Below are 6,000 nucleotides of genomic sequence, written 5' to 3' on the forward strand. Positions count from 1 at the left end.
TCACCTGCATTAGCAGAATGAGTTCTACGAGGGATGGGCCTGACCAAAATGTGGCTCATAGAAAACAAAGTATTATTTTACAGCTCCGTTACAGGGTTTTCACGTCAGCAGAACACCTGTAACAAGGAACCAATATCCTCCAATTCCAGCCCGAATACAAAGCAGAACTAAATGTCTTCAGTCCTTTGAAGTGCCTCCTAACGGCTGACCAGAATGTTATAGAAAAAAGGAGCAAACGATTGTAAGTATCAGAATATAAATCTCGACTCGTTTCAATCAGCATGAGATCACTATTCGCTACTACTAAGAGATAGTATACCCCTACTCCTTCAAAATTGTTTCAAATTTATTTGGGATTTAAAAAGTCTGTAGCTTCAGGTAGCTTGCTAATACCTAGTAGGTTTGCCAAGCAGTTGTCACGTTCAACCGTGCACTTGCAGTATTCAATGTCATTGGGGTTGCTCTTTATGCACCGTGACTGGTGCTTATGGTTAAGATAACAATCTTTTGGGGAAAATCAAGACCCACCGGAGTGGTGTATGTGAACTTTAAATCGATACCACGCTAGCGGCCAACGCCCAAAGTTCCGCGCTGGTCCCGGAAAGCCTCCACAGGCCTTGATTAGTGCCAGAGGAAAAGGTCACTTTCATGCGGTACTGAGCAACAATCCCAGCAATATCGGAGGCGGTACGGTATGCGATAAATTATGCACGAATTTACTGGAGACTGCGGGTTACTCAGGTGCGCACCAGTACTTCGGGGAATGGGATATTACATTTCCGGACGCAGGACCGAGACCGCACGAACAGGGATACACACCCGTTTACTGTAACCGATTCTAATGGGTTTAATTGATTCCCGACACACCGACCACGCAACCATTTGTTTACGTCCACCGCTGGCTAGCTGGTCTCAGACACCCAGACACAAACTCCTGGCCTGTGGGTCAATTCTGGTGAAACTCCGTAATTCGTGTACACACGGTTTGCTGGTGGCTGATTGTACCGGTTGTCACCGAGCGGTGTTTGATTGCTGCTGTTTGCCTTTTTTTATCTCTTAAAGACAACTCGTTTTAATACCGACCTGGTCTGGAGTTGATTTTGCCTATGGTTAACCTGCTTCCGCACAATGCACCGTGCTTTCGTACCGTTTTCAGTGAATCCTTCCGACTTATTTCACGTTTGCCTACAGCCAGAGTCAATTCTCGGCCGGTTTTAGAAAGACTGTCGCCATCCGGGAAACATGGCTCGGATGAAAATAACCACTGTGAAGCTAGAATCTCGCTCAGGACTGTTCCAAAAACGGTTTGCCAGAAAAGCACTGACAACGTAAAACAAAGCCCACTGCTAGCGACACACCTGAGCCTTCGAGCCCAGGAAACCCAGCTTTCCCGAAGCGAAACCGAACCGTGCCAGCCGCTCCAGTGCCGACTGAAGTGGAAATGATGTTATTTTCAAGCTTTCAGGTACTACCTACCTAGGAAGTCTCTAGGACACGCAAACACAAACACACGTAAACAACTCCCCCCGTTCGGCGTGGGTCAGAGGTATTAACAGTTTTATTTTGTCCGAGGTAAGCTCCCCCTACGGCTCGTAGTAGTACGAGTGGCACGAGTGCGAGTGCTTGGGGCAGGTAAGGCTGTCTACACCGCCCACGGTGTACCCAACCCAGTCTCCCCCTCTCCACGCCCACGGTTTGGCAGGTGCTGGCGTGTGATGGTCGAAAGTTCAACGAAGTCGTGCTACCGGAGCACGACCGCGAGCTAGCTGGAACGTTTGTCATAAGTATCCACCCGTAGGAGGGGTAGCGATGAGAGCGGGGGTTAAGGACTCGCTTGATGGTTACTCCCATCATCACTGACACACTGGATTATGGAAAGCATTGGCACGAGCGAGGTCCGGGTCTGGTGGTCCGAACCGCTTGCTTTGAAATAAATCCATAATGGAGTGGGTGTGTGTGTGTGTGTGTCTATGTGTGGTGGGCGGAAGAGAAGATGCATAACGACACGAAATGAACCGAAGGACTTCCACCACCGCACACCTTACCTGGTTGGAAGTACTTACTTTTCAGGCAAATTCGGAGACCCCAAACCGAGGTCGGTTTTGGGCAGTTTGGAGGATGAGGTTTTCCGTCATGGCACCACAATATGGCTGCCGACACGATTTGACAGCAGTGGACATTAGTTCAAGGTCCGTTGCGGGAAGCAATTCGTGGTTTGAGCTGGAAAAAAAACTCTAATGAGTTAAACACACAAACACAACACAATGGAAGAAGGTTCAATATCTCGCCAAGGCTTTTCGGTACTTGGTTTTTTTTTGGAGCTGTTGAAAGCCTGCCAGGATACATCGGCGTAAAACTCTGCATACAAATGATAATTGCCAAATTCCGACAGCCTACAAGGCCATTCCAAGAAGTTCTCCTAAGCGCTAGGGAGCTGCCTTAGACCATAGGTTATTTTCCGGACGCGGGTGAACGCCTCCAGAGGGAAATTGCTAAGGTTAGGTAAGGTAAGGTCATCATCCTTTCCGGACCTGTCTAGTCGAGCCCGTCATGCCTCTCGGTCACAAACAAATCGAGCCTTCGAGTACGAACGGGATGGACCTGGTGTGGAATGTCTTCCTGGTGTACAATATATGCGAGAGGAGTCTAATGGCATGATAGCTACACAGCTTCGTGTTTCGCCTATTCCACCACCGTATGGGAAGGACATTTCCGAGTCATTAGCAGCTCGTTGGAGTGAGTCACGGTGAGAACTTCGCTCGGGATCATGCGACCACCGTACGTCGGTTTAAAGACAAACAACAACGTTCTGTTGAGACACAAACATACACACACACACACGCGCCGTTGACGTCAATCTTACGGTACATCAGTTAGGTCGTATGGTGCACCACACCAGCGTCGATCCATCCATTCCCTCAGCCAGATCCGTTTAATGGCGCCAGGTCGTTAATCTGTAGTTCACGAGCTAGTAAAACAAAGGCTCACCGGGGTAACGAAGTACAACACAATTTTTCAGTGAATGAGCAGGTCCGTTCAAATTTCGATTTAAACTTTAGCCATTTATCCCTCCTTCGCTCACTAGCACTACTGGGTTGTTTGATGAAGCTTGCTGGGTTCAAAGGGTTGATCAATAGTGTGCGATATTTTTGTCACCGGCAGCTGCTTTGTTGCAAACCGGTTATACACGGACAGTTTGAGGGACACAACTTTTTCTATCTTTCTTTGTGTTTTAATTTTACAGAATTGTTAAACAAAATCCATGGTTGGCTTGTATTGTTTTCCTTCCAGTTTGGACCTACTACTTGTCACCGAAACTAAATTTCTAAGTTTTACAGTGGTTTAATAGTTTTATATACTCGCTTGTTTTATTATCTGCTTTACATCTTTTATAGTGTTTATGATTTTGTAGCCGTTTTTAGATTTTCAATTTCGACACTGAATTTCGAAGCTTTAGTGCTTCTTTAAACAGCTGCTTCATGTTCTTTTTAGTTCACTACCCGGAATTTATCTAGTTGGTTGCAAAGAACTACGGTTGTTTTTGCTTCTATCCCGCGTTGGTTTTCCATTTTTTTTCGGTATCGTTAAGCAATTGCAAACCACTGCCACCGAGCTCGGGGTTTTTCCTTCGGTTCGGAAAACTTAAAATCATGCTCGTCACTGACTTTCAATTTCGAAACTTTACTGCCGGTTTGATAGTGTTTGCTTTTTAGTACCCGTATTTTACTAACTGCTTTTTTTTATCTTACTGTTGGCATTGATGCGACCGCTCGTCATGCTCGTTCCGACGCATTGACGCATTGGAAAGACGTAAACTAGTTGCGACCGAGCTTACTATTATTCTCCTCTCTCTCTCTATTTCACACCCAGACGCGTCCAGTAGTGGGTCACCATTTTTCCTTTTGCCTCGTTTTTCATGGGCAACATTTAATGCTCTCGAACTCGATAAACCGCGGCGAGTCATAATAAAACGATGTGGTGTGAAACTCCGGTATCCGGTACTAGTTCCGGTTTCGAACCGCGATCGCGTAAGGATTTTCCGGCTTTCGTAAGAAGTTTGGCCTTTTGTACCGTTTCCGTTGCGTACGGTCATGGTTCACGAGGCTGTGGCATCGATCGTGCGAGCTGGTTTGGTGGAAAGCGCTGCGCTTTCCTTTTCAATTTTCCGAAACCGAGACGATGGCAAATTACGTTTACTTCGTGAATTAAATCAAAAAAAGAAAACCAGCTCGCCGCAGCGTTGCAGTAAATTGCAACAAACAAATGCAAAACGTGGGTGACAAGCGGCTGGGGAAGGGGGTTGGCAACCGTCTCGGGTGCAACATAGCTGCACCTGTGCGCTGGCAAGCGGCAAATCCGGCCCGCACCAGCAGCAGCAGCATCCGGGCTCGAAACTTTTAACGAGTACTCGTTTTTGACTCCCTCGCGTTTTCCAAACGCTGGCAGGGCGGCGATAAGCGCCGATCGGCAGGAAGGCAAGGTGTCGAAGACAACCAAACTTTTACGGCGTCGTATACCACCACCAGCACCGGAAGCGTCATAAAATTGAGACGTGCATTTCCCGGAACCAACGGTTTTCTTCGCCGTTTTTATTTGAAATTTGTTCGCGCTTGCAAAATAGTGATTATCCCCTCCGCGTGTTTGTCCGCGCTCGACCCCCATTGCTGTCATCGATAACTGTGCACCCCTTTTTCGCCTCCCCTCACCTTCCCCTACCCACCGTTGCCTTGCGTGTTCGTCGGTTCGTCACGGGATAAATCTTTTCTTAGAGCGCGCGCAATAAACATTTTCTCCCGGTGCATCAGCGCTCCGGTCCGCTGATTGCTTTTATATAGTTCCGCACCTCTCCCTCCCCCTCCCTCCCTTGCCCACGTTTCCGTTTCCGACACGCGAGAGGAAAGCAAAAAAAAGAAAAAATAAGGGAGGAGACAATAAATAAGGCAAACCGCAGCCGAAGCGCGACAGATGACATACCGGAGGCGGTGGCGGGGGTGGTGGGACGATGGGATGGTGTGGGAAGGTGAATCTGTTTTCATCACTTAATTATTTACAATCTTTCCGGCTTGCCGACGGAGACTTTTTCCCCGGCGCGAATGAAACACGTAAACAATGGGGCATTTAATTGGAGCCCCCTCGGAAAGGGATGAGGAGAAAGCGGGAGAGTGCGGGTGGGGGAGGGGAATGTTAGGATGCCCGGGAAAACACTGTGCACTGTGGTGGCCGGCTTGACCAACCACCAAACCCCGACACGAGTGCAGCCACGAAGTGCATCCAATGCATTCGGGAAATGGAAATGCACTTTGGGAAAAATGTCTGTCCATTTCCCGTGCGCGAAACCGTAGTGCGTTTTTATTGCAATTGTCTTTTTGAAAATACCCTTGTCCTTAGTCGCGTGCGAAAAGCCGAACCGACAAGTCGTAAAACATTTGACACTTCGGTTCGGTTGGAATGTTTTACGCGCTCGGGAGATAGTTCTTTTAATTGATTCCTTCCTCTTTCAGCGAACCTTGGCTTGTCATTGGAATGTGTGTGTGCGTGTTTTCACTTCTTTTTCCCAAACGAGAGGTTGGCCTTGATGGATTATCAGAACACTACTAAGATTTAATGGTTTTGTTTACGCTCTGCGTGGCTAGCCAACATTTAATACGCTTTTCTGCCAAGTGATTCTGGAAGTAGAGGTCGAAGTGTTTTATGCTAATATCGACTGACCTTGAGAGGTTTCCCCCGTTATGATTTCATTCAGCAGTCGGAAAGTAAAAACACAATATCATTTAAATGACCAATTTTATTTCTCCGATAAACTAAATGAATCAAAACTGAAGAAATTTTGTGGATAGCTCTGAATTTTGTCTAACAAGCAACATCAGTTTTTATTATATTTTCTAAAAAAACGAGCAGAGCCCCAAAAAATGTCTACCAGAGTAACACCAATACTTTTTCGGATAACGAATAGTTAGTACTAATATGAACGTTTTAATAAAAAGCATTTTATCTCAAATA

The sequence above is a fragment of the Anopheles ziemanni genome, chromosome X (assembly GCF_943734765.1).
Source record: "Anopheles ziemanni chromosome X, idAnoZiCoDA_A2_x.2, whole genome shotgun sequence".
In the NCBI taxonomy this organism is placed as follows: domain Eukaryota; kingdom Metazoa; phylum Arthropoda; class Insecta; order Diptera; family Culicidae; genus Anopheles; species Anopheles ziemanni.